The sequence below is a fragment of the Orycteropus afer genome, unplaced genomic scaffold (genome assembly GCF_000298275.1).
Source record: "Orycteropus afer afer isolate SDZICR_OR568_19922 unplaced genomic scaffold, OryAfe1.0 scaffold00074, whole genome shotgun sequence".
NCBI lineage: Eukaryota > Metazoa > Chordata > Mammalia > Tubulidentata > Orycteropodidae > Orycteropus > Orycteropus afer.
In genome coordinates this window covers 5,792,422-5,809,198 of record NW_006921661.1, presented here as the reverse complement: position 1 = coordinate 5,809,198, position 16,777 = coordinate 5,792,422, and positions in this window count along the sequence as shown.

Sequence of the window (16,777 nt, the reverse complement as noted above, 5' to 3'; positions counted from 1 at the left end):
AGACACTACACAACCAGAGCTCCCTATTTATTAACAATAAGAACTGTTTACATGTATTTGGGGCCAGTTTATAACATACTTTTACAAATTTTATCTCATGGGATAGACACAAAAGGCCAGTGTGGGAGTTACTATTATTCCCATTTTGCAGATGAGGAAACTGAGGCTTAGGTTAACTTGCCAATTTTCACATAAATGGACGAAGTAGAACCCATCCCTAATCCTAGACATCCTTCCCAGCACTAAGCTGCTGCAAGCACACACCCCTCACTCCAACCTGGCTCAAACTGCACCTCTCCCTGCCCTCAACACCACAGGCTGGGCCTGTAGAAGAACTGTCAGTTAGGACACCAGGGAGCCAAATGCTGAAAGAAGAGAGAATGAGGAACAAAGTCAGCCTGATCTCTGCCCCAGCAAACTGACTGCCCTCCCCTCCAGGGAGCCTCTGCCATTGCCCAGCTGAGAGTGGGAGTGGGCCACGAGGCTGGGGGAGAAGCAGTCCAGTCTTCTCCCTGCACACATGGCCAAGAATTCCTTAGAGCCCTTCCCAGCTGGAACGGATGTGCTAGGAGACCTTGCCCAACCACGAATCTGAGGAACCCAAGGCCCACAGAGGGGAAGGGGCTTGTCCAAGATCCCACAGCAGAACAGTGGAAGAGTCTCCTTGGTCCACAAACATTGACTGTGTACCAGCCAAGCATAATGCCAGGTGCTGGGGATGCAAGGATGACTGGGCTCCCATTCCCAGCCAGCTTCTCCAGCCTCATTTCTAATGATGCCCTTTTCTTCCTTCTGCTCTCATCCTACCAGGCTCCTTACAGTGTCTTGAGATGCTTCTTCCATGCATGTAAAATGGGTAATTTCCCACCTTGATACCTTTGCTCATGCTGTCACTCTTCCAGCTCTCTCCCAGCCTGCCTCCCTCCCTCTAACCTCTGCTCTTCTTTATGGGGCCTCCTCCCTCCCTTCAAGCTCAGGCTGATGAATCCCTGGGGTTGTTCTCCCTCCCTCCCGCCCTCCTTTCCTCCTCTGAGCCTCCTCACACTCTTGACCTCCCTTACAACATCTGTGCCCTCTGCCTGGGGTAATTGTTCCTGGCATCAGCCCACTCACTCCCCTCTAGATGTGACATCCCTCAGAACTCAGTACTAAGTAGGGGCTTGGTAAAGCTCTGCTGATTTGAGTAAATGTGTCACCCAGCCACCCACCACAACGATTTAGAACAAATTTTTTAAACCCCTTCTTCCTTGTAAGGCTTGTCTCTGGACTTCTTTAAAAACCATTAGTGGGTACCGGTAAATGAAATGGAAGGTTCTTAGACTCATCTTGGCATTTCCAAGATGCTGGCTCTGGTGCTTGGCACACAGGAGATGCCTGAGAAATGGTCATGTGGTAGATGAAAGAATAAAAATATCTCCACTGTCCAAGTCCCCATGCTGCCTGTCTGAAATTGCACCTGTATTATCAATTCTTTCCTGAGGCTAAATAGTGCTCCCTTGATCCTCTCTCAAATTGCAAACAGCCCTAGGCCAGGAAAGCAGCTCTAGCTGGAGGCTTCCCCTGTGCAAAACTGAAAGTGAGGGCGTGACAGATCAGCTTTTCCCAGAGTGTTTTCTCTAGAACGTTAGTCCCAGGCACTGCTCTGTGAAAAAGGAGTTTCATATTCAGATAAGCTTGGGAAAGGCTAGCTGCTCGCTCTGCCACCTGTTGGGGATCCCTAATTCACATTCACCCAGTAAAGGTGCTGTTTTGATTTATGTGACCTAGCATTTTCCCCAAATTTATATGCCCACGTGTCCTAGAATCCACTGCCATCCAATGGGGCTAGGGCTCTTCAAAGCAGTTTGGGAAGTGTGGGCTAGATGGTGTCTCAGGTCCACTTTGGGACAAGGTTTGTGCACTAAAGGGTGTTTGCAGGCTGGCACCCAGCCGTGGCCATACTTCCTCACACTGATCATTCTATACAGGCAGAAGGTCCAACCTGAGCCAGCACCAACATTCTTCTGTGATAGAAGCAGAAAACAAATGAGGTATCGTATAGCTTGGAAATGGAGCACAGAGAAGAGGGAAGGTAACAGGCCAGGCTAAAGACCTGAGCTCCAAAGCTAATTCTGCTGCTCACTGCAAGCCATCAGGCAGGGAACCTCATCCTGCTGAGCTCTGCTTTCATCGTCTGCAAAATGGAGCTGATGCTATTCTCAGGGCTGTTGTCAAGACTCAGTGTGCTAATGCAAGCAGAGGCAGATTAGAAACTGTAAAGTACCACAACAGCATTTGCTATGTGTATCATTATTTCCCTGTAAGCACTGCCAGGAGGGTGTGGTCACGTCTTGACTGATCGCAAGTTGCTACAGAAGTCCTCCATCAGGGTTGACTGATTGTATGAATGGATCCCCAAGGCCCAGGCTCACCAATGACTGGTTGAATAGATATGAGTGAATGAATGAATGAACCAATTCTAATAAGCTCAATATCCATTTCTTAGTACCCAAACTGGTAGAAGAAGCAAATTAGTAAAGGAACATACACACACACACACTGTTGTTGTTGTCAAGTCAATTCTGACTCTTGGTGACCCCATGTGACAGAGCAGAACTGCCTTATACGGTTTCCTAGGCTAGAATCTTTACAGGAGCAGACTACCAAGTCTTTTTCCCATGGAGTCACTGGGTGGGTTCGAACTGCCAATCTTTGGATTAACAGCCAAGCGCTTAACCCTTCCCAAGGGCTTAACCCTTATGCCACCAGGGCGCCTTCTCATCCAGGAGTGGAGAAGAAAGAGGTTCCAGCTGCTGAAGGAAGGGCAGCAGAATGAAGGGGCAGCGTGAGAGCAGCCAGAAACCTGCAAAGAAACTAGAGCAGCAGCATGGGGTCATCAGGGGGCAGGGCCCACAGTCTCTTATTCCCAGCCAAGTAGTCAATGTTGCAGAGGCCCAGCCCTGAGAGCTTAACCCTGTCAGCACAGTGCTCAATCCTTTTCACAAAGGTCTTCCAATCAAAACAATGAAGAGTTGTTTTTAAAAGGGGCTGGAGAGCAGAAGGAAGCTTTAGGAGCACAACTTTTAGCTACCTGGCAAAATGTATCACTTTTTTTTTTTTTTAAACTTTTATTGTGATTTGGGAGCTCTGGTGGCATAGTGCCTAAGGCATTTGACTGCTAATTAGAAGGCTGGTGGTTCAAACCCACCAGCCACTCCTCGGAAGGAAGGTTGGGCAATCTACTTCAGTAATGATACTGCCTCGGAAACACAAGGAGGGGTCGCTATGAGTCGGATCCAACTCCACAGCAGTGAGTGAGTATTGTGATTTGGGTGAAAGTTTAAAGAGAAAATTTGTTTTCCATTTAACAGTTCATACACATTTTATTTCATGACATTGATTGCAATCCCCACAATTAAGAGCTCTCTTCCCACTTCCTCCCTGTGGTTACCCTTTCCTGTGTCCTTCTTTCCTATGTATTCCCACCTTCTGAGTTTCTCCCTGTGCGAATATTGCCCTTCTGATTTCGCTTGGTTGATTATTCTAAGGAGTGTACCTCCCTGGTGTAACCATTCACCTCATAGGTCTGTTTGTTGTTTGGCTGAAAGTTAAGCCACGGGAGTGGGTTCAATTCCAGGTCCGGAGGGTGACTAGGGGCCACAGTCTCGGAGGTTTCACCAGTTTCTATCAGACCAGTAATCCTGGTCTTTTTATGATTTTGAGTTTTGTTCCACATTGTTCTCCCACTGTCTAGGACATGTAAAATGTGTCTCATTTTATACTAACTCATCAACATATTCATGCACAGAACAAACACTGTTCAAGTGTCTACTGTATGCTAGACTAATGCAGTTAGGCAATGGGGACACAAGAACATGTCAGACAGCATCACACATTGAAGGTTCTGACATATAAGGTGTTCAGTCACTCAGGGACAGAGAGGGAGTTATTGTAGAAAGAAAGGCATGGACAGGAAGTCAGAAGAACCCAGTTAAATTGCCATGTGACATTAGGCAAGTCACTTTTCTTCCCTGAACATCCATCTTCCCATCTATAAAGTAGGGTTAATAATAAAAACTGTACCAGGCATGGAGCCAGTGGTTTCAGTCCTTATCTCTTCTAACGCTCACAGCTAGCAAGGAAGATGTTGTAAGGTATTACTGTCCCCTTCACAGATGAGCAAACTGAGGTTCGGCTGGTTACCAACTTGCCTGAGGTCAGAGAGGTGGTGGGAATCAGAATTTAAACCTCTCCTTTCCTCCCAAACAAGTCTCATGCTGCCTCTTCCCAGGTTGCTGTGAGGATTCAGTGACATCGTGGATATAAAAGCGCTTTGTAAAGTTAAACTATTATGTGTTCAAAGCCAACAAGAAATAAGTCTTGATTCCTCCGTGAAACCAAACACTGAAGTTCACAGGGGCATTCAGAACTGGCCACAGTTGGGTTCCTGATCCCTCGACCTCCTGCGTTCCTTAGCCAGCTTCCTCCCAGGGAAAGGAACCCAAAAGTCTCAGGAGCCTGGCTAACCCTTTGTAACCCACGGCAGGGCCCTTGGTGAGAGCTGGGGCCCTGAAGGGCAGGGTTGCCTGGTCACCACAGGGCCCACTCTCAGGCCAGAAGACATCCTCTCCTGTAACCACCTCACTCTACTTGGTCCACTCTGCCAAGGCCCTAGAAGACACAGACATGGGCCAGGTGCCACAGGGGCTGTGTGGAATTAGAGCACTCAGGCTCTCTCACCACTCCCTGATGTCAGGTGTGGGACCTTAGCCAGTCACGTCATCTCTCTGAGCCTTGAGTTTCCCCCATAAAATGAGGGGTTAAAGCAGACCTTGTGTAGGAAATGGTCCACTTGAAGGAGAGTTTCAAGAATACAACTGACCTCTAGTTAGATGGGGAGCTCTGGTAGTGTAGTGCCTAAGGCACTTGACTGCTAACCAGAAGGCTGGTGGTTCAAACCCACCAGCCACTCCTCGGAAGGAAATTTGGGCAATCTACTTCCGGAGTGATACCACCTCGGAAACCTAAGGAGGGGTCTATGAGTTGGGTCCGACTCGATGGCACATAACTAGTTAGATGAATTTGGCAAGGTGGGCAAGAAGAGATCAAGCTCCAGGCTGTCAAAATCTCTGCTCTGAATAGGAAAGCACTACCTCACTCTGCAGGAATTCCTCATTTAACCTTGAACTCACCTGCCCTTGGGAGCCCTGGTCTGAAAGGTGGATTCAGGTCCTACCATCACCAGTCACCAGCAGGGCCCAAATCTGCTGGTGTCTCAGGTAGACTGGGCCTGGATTGGGGAAAGACAGGAAAGGAAACTCCAAGAAGAACTGCATATGAGTCTGAGCATAGATATCCTCATAGGGATACTGCAGCTCAGAGATGTTGTTAACTGGCTTCAGGTCACGCAGCAAAACAGAGGTCAAGTGGGTACCAGAACACAGGCCTTCTAGCCTAGGACTCACTCTACTATCCTAGAGTCTCCCCTTTTGGAGTCTTCCTTGAGCTTCGTCTGTTCCCTGGGAGGAGGACAGGGGCACAGGCACAGTTAGGGTCAGGGTCAAGGACTGGAGATGGGATTAGGGTCAAGGGTCAGAAATAGAAAAAGAACATTCTGAACAGTTGAGATAATGCACTCCCTGCATCCTGCCCTGGTCAGGAGGCTTTAGCCATTGACAGTTGGGCCCAGTGAGCCCTCAGGTGAAAGCTAACATCCAATAACTCCATTCCCCACTTCATTCAATAGAGGCACTGACAGGGCACATGTGGATGGAAGATGGGGTCAGTCTGCCCTGAAGAGTCCTTAACAAGAGGAGGTGGGTTCCAGTTGAAGCATAGTAGACTTAAGTTAGATACAAAAAAGAGCTTCTTAGGGAGGCATTAGGAATAGACACTGCACAGAGAAGTGGAGCAGGATGACAGTGGTTATAGTCTCCAATGAAATACGAAATGCTATATCATCCATTATGCCATTTTAACTTCAAAACAGTCTTGGAAGGTAAGTGTTGCTACTCTCATTTTATAGGTGAGCAACTCAAAAGAGGCAGACCTAAGATTCAGAGGCAGAGCTAAGATTCATAGCCAAGATTCGGCCTGGATACCTGCATGTTTCCTTTTCAGGAAGACCTCTGATGATCAGGGCACTATCACGCCTGCCATGGGCATCTCACTGCTCTTCCTTAGAAGCCCACAGTGCAACGGGACCAGGGGCTCTGTGCTCTAGCTGCCCAGCCATGCCCCTATGGACACTGTGTGTGACAGGCACTTCCCATGCAGTGTGCTCCCAACAATGTCTTCCATCCTTTTCCCTGACCATGCCTCCACCAAGGTCCAGGCTCTGTCCTTGGCACTCAGCATCTGACAGGAAACTCACATCCTCCCCACACCCTCACCCAGGCTCTTCATCACAGGGCAGGCCTGCAGTGTTTGCATGCCCCTATGCCCATCCCCTATGACTATCCCAGGCTTGCCTAGCTCTACACTCACCTTGCTGGCCTTCATAGTCTCCCGTAGGCTAGCTGAGTTCAATGGGGCGTGGCCCATTCCATGGGTCTGAGGCTGCTGTGGGCCCAGAGCTGCCTCCAGAGCTGCCATCAGCTGCCCAGCTCTACGGAAAGTGTGTAAAGTAGCTACCTGAGGCCAGGTCTGTGAGGGTAAGGGCCACTGCTTTGTGTACCTGAGTTCACCTGACACCAGCCTGCCCATGGCCTTTGTCCTCTCCAGAGATAAGGCTGTCCCTGGCAAGTTATTGTTGTTAGGTGCCGTCAAGTCAGTTTTGACTTAGAGTGACCCTGTGTATAAGAAGAGAATGAAACACTGCCCAGTCCTGTCCCATCCTCACAATTGTTGCTATGTTTGAGCCCATTGTTGCAGCCACTGTGTCAATCCATCTCATTGAGGTTCTTCCCTTTTTTTACTGACCATCTACTTGACCAAGCAGGAGCTCTGGTAGCATAGTGCCTCAGGCACTTGACTGCTAACCAGAAGGCTGGCAGTTCAAACCCCCCAGCCACTCCTCGGGAGGAAGGTTGGACAATCTACTTCTGTAGTGATACTGCCTCGGAAACCCAAGGAGGGGTTCTATGAGTCGGGGCTGACTCGACAGCACATAACAACAACGGCAACACTTGACCAAGCATTATGTCCTTCTCCAGGGACTGGTCCCTCCTGATAACATGTCCAAAGTACGTGAGACAAGGTCTTGCCATCCTCGCTTCTAAAAGCATTCCTGCTGTACTTCTTCCAAGACAGATTTGTTTGTTCTGGCAGTCCATAGTATATTAAATATACCACCCAGAAATCATCTGCAGTCTGATTTGGGGGAGGAAGCATGGACTAAGGCAGACCCCTTGGGTCCCTGACTTCTCCTTTGCAGCCATAGGAAAGTTGGGCACATAGTGGAGGGGGAGCCTCCTGACTCCTCTCAGCCACACTCATCACTTTGTATCTCACTGATCTAGCCCTCAAAGCTCTTGTCTCCATTTCACAGACTGGGAAACACAAGTTCAGAGCAACCAACCCACTTAGCCACAGTCAAAGAGTCATTAAGAAATTGGGCCAGGATTCAAACCCAGGTTAGTTTGACACTAGAAGCTGAGTGTTTTTTCTTACCACATCATTCTACTCTTTGAAAACCTCCTACATGCTCTGGCTTTCTGCAGGCCTTTGTTCCTCACTGTAGCCCTTATGGTCATGCTTCCATGCCTTTTGTTAACTCCACCTCCTTCCAGAGCTCCATTCCTGTCTAATCAGGACCAGCCGAGGTCCTACCCTGCCATCAAGATTCATCTCAAATGCCCGCCTCCCCAGGAAGCCTACTTTCCTTGACTTCTCTCATTCTCTTCTGAGCTCCTGATTGGTCTCCTGCTCATGGTGGGCCAGGCTGCCTGGTGTTGAAGAGAATGGACTATGCCCTGACCACTTCCACCCCCTCTACTCCTAGCCTTGAGGGCACCTCCAAGGCAGGGACAACCTGATTCATCTTCTACAACTCCTATGCAGAATTTGGGGACATGTAGTCTGACCCCAAGGAGTCCTAGTCGTGCAGTGGTTAAGCATTTGGCTGATAACTAAAAGGTTGGTGGTTTGAACCCACCAGCCACTCCATGGGAGAAAGATGAGGCAGTCTTCTTCTGTAAAGATTTACAGCCTTGGAAACCCTATGGGGCAGTTCTACTCTATGAGTTGGAATCGACTCAATGGCAGTGGGTTAAGGAGGATTAAGTGCTGAACTCCGTGGCTTCTGAGTGAGGAATGCCATCTGCTTGTCTCTCCTGGTCCACTCTGTACCCTGCTTAGGTCCTGGAGGCTGACCTCTATGGGGTATATTGGGGTCTGTCCTCTTGGCTTCTGGGTGGAAGCACCAATGACTGGAGGAGGAGAAGAGTGAATTAAAGTTTTATTCCCATTAGGTCTTCTGGATTGGTTTCCGCCCTTTGCCCCTCAGGTCTGGGCAGTAACTGCTCCTAGTTGCTGCTAGCCCGCCAGTACTGCACTATCTCTTGCTGGTTTTCTAAACATCTTTGCCTGAGCAGGGGAAGTGGTTGTTCAGTGGTAGAATTCTCACCTTTCATGTAGGACCCACAGGTTCAATTCCTGGCCAATGTATCTCATGCCTAGCTGACCACCCATCTGTGAGCAGAAGCTTGCCTGTTGCTATAGTGCTGAACCAGTTTCAGCAGAGCTTCCAGACTAAGGTGAACTAGGAAGTGCGGTGTAGTAAATTACCTAGTGTGGCTTTTCTACCCATAAGTCTTTGTAAACTCCAAGGTGGGAATTGCTATTAGCAACTGAGGAGATCCTGATTTTAAAGTCGCCCACCTGGAGTATTTCTGTTGGGAGTGGCACAATACAATGTTCTGGGAGGTTCTCCCTCTCTCTCACGTGCTTAGAGTTCTGATGCTGTGATTGGCTAGTTTGACCACCCTTCCGGGAGCAAAAGGAAGCCTCCTGGAGGCAGAACGCTCTCTCTGACTGCTGGTTGAGGAAGACGTGCTGCCGAAAGACACATGCGCCCCTGAAAGAGACAGGCGTTGCTGGGAAAGAGACGCAAGAGACATGCATTGCTGAGTGAGACACCGAGGGACCAGTGCTGCTGGGAAAGAGACTGTGAGAGACTGTTGGCCGAGGGACGGTGGGCTGGGAGAGAGACTGAGCATTTTTCTTGAACTTGAGTTGTAGCTTGGTGCCTCCCTAATAAACCCCATAATCTGTGAGTTCTGTGTGGCCACTGCAGTGAATTATCGAACCCAGGAGAGAGGTGGTGGGTGCCTTGGGAGGAACGGTTGGTGAAAGGGCTGGAGGGAGGCAACATGTCTGGCCTGGCAGTACTAGGCCTTGGGTTACTGCTGGTAATCCTGCCTTCCCCTTGTAGGGTTAGAGGAGGTCAGAACATATGGCCTCCTTGTCGTTTTTGCAGGAAGAAAGGCCTTGCAACTTACTTTAAAAAATCAACCACTGAAAACTCTATGGATCACAATGGTCTGATCCCCAACCTCCCATGGGGATGACACATGACTAACTTAATGACAGCTAGCAACAACCACATTGCCTGAGCAGTTCACCCAGGACTGACACATCCTTTCTTGTGGTCTAGGTTGGGACAGAGCAGAACAGCACTGAACAAATGATGAAAGACCAGCAGCTTGAAGGGCTGTACGTTGCTAAATGTCTCATCTCAGCCCAGGCTTGGCAAAGCAAAGATATGGAGCAGGCTGCAGGGGCAAGGAGGCATGGGACTCAGTCTCTTGGGGAGCAGGGGAGGCAGGAGGCAGATTTCAGCTCTGTCATAAGTATAATTCTTGACTTTTTTGAGTGTTTACTATTAGGTAGGCATTGACCTTTGTACACCAAACACCTCATTTACTTCTCAGACATCCCATGGAAGTAAACCCTACTTACATACTTTACAGAAGAGAAAGCAGGTGCTCAAAGAGATGAAATAATTCACCCAGGGTCATACTGCTGGTCAGTGACAAAGCCAGGACTCAAATGTAAGTTTTTCTGCCTTCAAAACCTAGCCTGGTAACTGCTTTCATATACTTTTTATGGGGCTTGCTTATGACATAAGCAGTGACTTAAGTGGGGTCAATTATGGTGAAGACCTGCACAGGAGCCTCAAATGTCCCCCTAACACTCTCTCTTACAGTGGTGTGTGTGTGGGGGGGACCCTCTGACATTCTTCATTTCTCCCAGGTGGGACAGGGGCCCCAAGCAGGCGGCACAGTTGGGTGTCTGGATTGGAAAAACAAGCAGATTCAGACAAAGATTCATTGTTAAGGAGTCTGACACTTTGGCCGTTAAAATAAAACCAAGCAAAACAAAATGCTTGCTGCCTTATCTCATCCCTTAGAGAGGAGGAGGGCAGAGGGGAGGGCCCAAAAACTAGGTGTGGGTTCCTCCCCCACCAGTCTCCATCTCTGTGACCTGGTCTCAGGTGGCCGAGTTAATAGGAAGAACTACTTGCTGGGGATCTAAGGTCTGAGTCCAGCCAGCTCTGCCATTCTCTTCATGACCTGTCACTAAGCACCAGTGATGTGCCAGACACTGAGCTGGTGCTTCCCATGCATGGTCTAACTTGGTCACTACAGCCCATTCAGAAGATTATTATTATTATTCCTGTTTTTCAGATGAGGAAATCAAAGGTCAGAGAAAACACCCAAGCAGGGAGCAGAGCAGTGTTGGAACCCAGGATTATGGGATTGCAAAGCTTTTCCATTCCCCCATCTTCTCTAGGCAGGGAGGTCCCAGGAAGGGCAATACCGAAGAGAAAGGAGCAGCCTTGGAGGGAATGAGCATCTCATTATGGGATGTACAAGTATTCTCTTGGGGAGGCTGCAAAAGGCAGACAGGGGGCCAGACCCATGATTCTCAAACTCAGCTGTGCATTGAAACCACCTGCAGAGCTTTAAAAAAATACTAATGCCTGATCCTGTCCCAGAGATTCTGGGGCAGGGCCCAGACAAGACTGAAAATTTTCCAAGTGATTCTAATGAGACTCTCGGGCCTGGATGCCCACTAAAGTCCCTCCCACCTCAGAAACTCCCCAAACCACATGTCCTTAAGGAAAGAAGGGACTCATTACCCTGACCCCATTTTACAAGATGAGTGAAAATCAGGCAAAATCAAAGAGATGAGGTCATGTCCTCATGGTCCCACCACCAGCCACAAGTGGATGCAGCAGAGGGGACCCCTGACTTCAGGGTACCTCTAAGGTAAGCAACTTTAAGGTGACTTAGGGGGTCTTGGCTCCCTCACCAGTGGGGAAAAAACTTTTTCTCTGGGTCTCCTGAGTGGGAGGATTGTATAGACTTTTTTTTACTTTTTTTTTTTTAATTAAGAGTACACTCATTCAAAAGCTAAACAGCTGCAGGATTAACACTGAAAGACCACCTCTGCCTGCTGGCATGCCTTGGGAGCAAGAAGATAAAAGAATTCAAAGCAAGGCCTGTTTATTCTTTTCTGCAGGAGATTTGGTCCCAGGCCTGGGAAGAGCTGGGACTCTCAGTCCAGCGGCTTGCACTTCCTCCCACCTGCCTTTTCGCCTTCCTTGTGTCCTAGAAGCAGAATGTCACAGATGGGGAGACAGCATGGGGTGGTGGAAAGAGGGAGGCCTGTGGTGTCAGGCAGGCCTGGGGTCTGCCCAAATTCCATCCCTCACTAACTATATGACCTTGGACAGGAACCACCCCTCTCTGAGCTCACTCACAGTGCTGACCTCTCACCCTGTGGAGGATTCACAGATACTTCCAAGCTCTAGGAACAACACCTCCTGGAAGCCTTCCCTGATTCTCCCCTGCTCCTCCCCCTCTCCCCCCGCCCCAAGCATTGAGCAAGCCTAGTCTCTAGCTTTCCTTGTCACATCCTGTCACTTGCTTCTGTGCCCATCCTTCCCCACCAGGATGCTCATTCATTCATTCCACACAGCAACTTCCCTTGGCCTGGGATTTTTTTATATGACCTTTCTGAGCACCAAGGAGGAGCTCTGGTGGTGTAGTGCCTAAGATATTTGGTTGCTAACCAGAAGCTGGCAGTTCAAACCCACTAGCCACTCCTCAGAAGGAAGATTGGGCAATCTACCTCCATAGTGATACCATCTCGGAAACCCAAGGAGGGGTCGCTGATTTGGATCCGACTCGACGGCAGTGAGTTTGGTTTTTTGGAGCACGAAGGAGCTCTGGTGGCATAGTGCCTAAGGCATCTGACTGCTAACCAGAGGTTGACAGTTCAAACCCACCAGCCACTCCATGGAAGGAAGACCAGGCAATCTATTTCCGTAAGGATCTACCTCCTCAGAAACCCAATGGAGATCACTATGAGTCAGAATGGACTCATGGCAGTGAGTTTGGTTTTGGTTTTTTTCCTAAGAACCTGCTCTTTTTCAGACCCTCTGTTGATTGCTGGTAATATTAACTGATAATAACAGTTAACATTCATTATATCCCGGACATTTTTCTAACTGCTTTATGTGTATTAATTCATTTAATCCTCATAAAAATCCTATGAAGTAGGAGCTATAATTGTGCCCATTTTCTATATGGGGAAGCTGAGGCCCAGAGAGGTTATATCACTTGCCCAAGTCACACAGCTAGTAAATGGCTTAAGTAGAATTTGGATTTGAGCTGTGCTGTTGAGCACTATCCTGTATCACCACTCAAAGACAGTGATGGGACAATCCCTGACTTAGGCTTATTTCTTATAAAATCTTATATCTGTGTTTACTTGTGTAAATCTCTGCTTCCCCCACAGACCAAAATCTTCAAATATGTTACATTTATGTACGTGTGTGTGTGTGTATGTGTCAGATAGAGACGGAGCAATAGGGTGGAGGGAGAAAAAAAGAGAGAGAGGAAGGGGAAGAGAGAAAGAAAGAGATGAAATGAACTCCACTTCTCTTTAAGGGAGGACTCACACTTTCTGCCCCATACCCACTGATTGGACTCCAGACAGCTCCTCCCAACTGGCTCTCCTTCATTCCTGCTGCTAAGGCCTAAGGAGCAAAACCTCATTCCCAGACATCCCAATCCTGCTAACTGTCTGAACCTATCTTGGGGTCCCACCGAGATGCCAGCTGCCTACTCACCCATTGCTACTCACTGGGAATCCCATCTCTGCAAATGCCCTGACACACAGGTTCCTCCCCATTTAGCAAGACATCCCCCCATGAGAAGTCCTCCCTGCTTGCTGCCTGGCACCCTCTCCCTCTGGCATCACTCAATGGACTCTTCAATCAGCTTCTGACTGAGTCACTTATTTACAAGGCCAAGGAGGGGATGAGCAAGGGGACTCAATGCTGACAGAGCATCCACCTACGTGCCAGACCTGGCCAGGTGCCTCACTCCTGTCATCTCATTTACCCCACTGTTAGTACTTGCCCCATTTTACAGGGAAAGAAATAGAAGCACAAAGGGTGAGTGCCTTGCCCAAGGACCAGCTTGCACTGCCTCTACTGACCTGGTTGTTAATTCGTACCAGCATACTGCTGGGTACCCTGTGGAGGAGAGGTGGGTTTGGGTGGCATAGAATCTAGTTCTGACTACTTAGCAAAGAAAGCAGACGCACACGGCCCCAACCTCCAGACTGCCATTAGTGAGTGGAGGGCTTTGTATCAGCAAGGGAGGAGTGACCAGGGAGGAGTCCTGGAAGCTTCTAGAAGGAGGTGTCTTCAGGCCTGGTTGGGTTCCTCACTGCTCCCTTCCTACAACTACCACAACAGAAGGAAAGGCAAGCCTTGGCCTACAAAGCACTAGTGCCCAGTGTGTGCTTACCGCTGCTCTGGAGGCTGCAAAGGGAGGAGAAGCTGGCTAACCTGCCAGCTGTCCTGCCAGTGACCCCACTGTGGCCAGGCCAGCCTGTCTCCTACCCTGCCAACCTGGCTGGCCCAGCCAGCTCCCAATCATAGGGTCTTCTATGCCCAGTTAATGACCAGGCTGCCTGCAGCTTAGGCCACCACCCTCCTTCAGGGTGAGGCCACAGCTAACCGCAGAGCCTGGTGGCCCAGACAGAGGCCAGGCCAAAAATCACAGCCGCTCATCACACCACATCCTCTGGCCCTTGTGCTGTGGTCTCCTGTTCCTCCTTTCAGGGTCATGAAGGACACTGCAGAAGGCTGGAGCTATGGCGGGGTGGGGGGTTTCGAACACCAACCCACTCACTGCAGACATGGGGAAACAGGACTAGAGAGGGGGGTGATTTCCCCAAAGACATATAGCTAGGCAGTACAGAGCTGGGGCCAGAGCTAAGGACCCTGAGGTCCCAGCCAAGGGTTCCTTCCTGGGGCCCACAGTGACTCCAGCACTGCCCTTCTTTAGCCTTGAGAAGAAGGCTAATTTTCAGGTTTTTTATGTGAAGTTATCTTCTCCAGGCAGTTGGGTGGAGTTGAAAAGACAGGATACCTCCTATAAATTATCTAGGCAGGGTTCAGTCCTAGAAGGGGGCAGCCTGCCAATTTAGACAGACATGGGCTTGACTCCCCGTCCTCACTGTCTAGTTGTGTGACCTTGAGCAAGACACTGCATCTCTTTGAGTCCCAGTTTCTGGGGGATTAACAGTAGCTCTCTCCCAGAGTTATCAATGAAAATGGCTTAGTATAGTACCTGGCTAATAAAAAGTACTCAAGACCATAGACAATTTTGAATGTCATTATCAGTCTCATTAAATGACTATGTGGATGCATTTTATAAACTGTACAATATTATGCATGGTAGATATTATTTATGACTATTATTGTGATGTGTTAAAGATACAGAGAGAGAATGGCCAGAGGGTTGAGAAATCCAGGAATATTTTTGGGGGAATTTATGACCTGACTTGGGTCTTAATGGGTGGTGAGCGGAGAAGAGGATGGCATTTCAGTTGAGAGGAACCACAAAAGCAAAGGTGCAGGGATGGGACACACACAGTGTGTTTAGGAGACTACAGTGAGCAAGGCCTGAAATGCCACAACTCGGTGACTGGTCTTCATCTTACAGGCAACAAGGAGCCACAGAGGGTTCTAGCAGAGACTCCATGATGCTTTCCGATATCTGAATCCTGCTTGACATTCAAGGCGCCTACCACTGGTCACCCACCCCTCTTTTCCATACCTCACTGACTTTTCAAGCCCAGCATCAGAGCTCCAAGTTTTCCCCACCTTTCAGCTTACTACACTATCCCACCCACACACTAGTCCACCCCACAGTTCATGTTCATGAATAAGCACCTGAGGACCTATCATGCCATGCGCTCTACATATGTGACCTCAGGGTTATCACTACCCTCATTTGACACAGAAGGAAAATGGAGGGTCAGGTGTCTTGCCCACAGCCTCAAAATGAGTAGGTGGCACAGCCTGGATGCACTGCTGAGACCAGTGTCAGGATTCCTAGTCACTAAGCAAGCTGCCTCCAGTTCCAACCTAGACACCTTCCATCTTGACAAAGTCTTCCCATTTATTGCAGCCCTCAAGGGCCTCTCCCTACCCCACCCCACCCCCTGTATCCTCACTGTTACTCCTCCCTCTCACAACCCATTTGGAATCTGTGGCTCATAACTGATCCTAGCTCATCTGGGCCAGTTCCCACTGTTTTCTGGGGGAGAGGGGGGGACCCACCTTGCTCCTCTAAGAGGAAAAAGTCAGGGCTGACAATAGGTACTTTCTCCTCTTTCCTCTGTGCCTCTCCCACTCCCCACTCTATATCCAAGACTATTATGACACTGACAGGAACTGCCTGTCTCCTCTGGTGGGATTCAGAAGCTCCACTTAGCACAGAGCAATTTCTGAAGCCTGCCTCCCATAGTGAGGAGCAATAAATTATTCACTGTACATTGATGCTGGGGGAGGCCAGACAATGGGCCAGAAGGAATGGACACCAGGCCACAGAAGGCCGACTGTGTTGGAGGGATGGTTCAGAATCCAGAGCCCCTTGCACTTGTCCTCAAGCAGATTCTAGAGATATGAGACTGGGGAGGGAGAGCAGGCACAGGGGGTCTGACCCACACAGGAGTATGAGCTAAGCAAAGGTGTGTATCAGAGCTCCTAACAGCAGCCTGTATTCTAATCAAAGGCAAGCCTGAGAATTTTCTCAGATTTGGGTTTAAAAAGAATCTTCCTGGTCAAAGAGCTCCAGTGGTACAGTGCCTAAGGCATTTGCCTGCTAACCAGAAGGCTGGTAGCTCAAACCCACCTGCTGCTCTTTAAAGATTTACTGCCTCAGAAACCCAATGGAGGTTGCTATGAGTCAGAATCGACTCAATGGCAATGAGTTTGGTTTGGTTTGGTTTGGTTTTTCTCATAGGGAAGCAAACAGATATTTGGCCAGGAACTGCATTATTTATTTTTGTATCTCATTTAATCCTCACAACAATCTTGTAAAAGAGGTATTCTAATTTTACAGAAAAGAAAGTGACTGGAGCTCAGAGAGGTGAAGTGATTTGCCCAATGCTACACAGACTATTGGAGGCACAGCAGGTTCCCACCCCTTGGTCTGCCTCTCACCAGTTATTTAGGTCATCTAGTGCCTAAGGCGCATAACAACAACAACAGTGCCTAAGGCACTTGACTGCTAACCAGGAGGCTGGCAGTTCAAACCCACCAGCCACTCCTCAGAAGGAAAGTTGGGCAATCTACTTCTGTAGTGATACCACTTTGGAAACCCAAGGAGGGGTCGCTATGAGTCAGGTTCGACTCGACAGCACTAAACAACAACAATAGTCACACCACCTTTTCCATCTGGGTAACCCCCAGGGTACCTGGTATGCAGTCAGTGCTCAATCAGTTCCAGAACCAAACTCAAAAGCTCTGGACAAGTCATTTCACCAC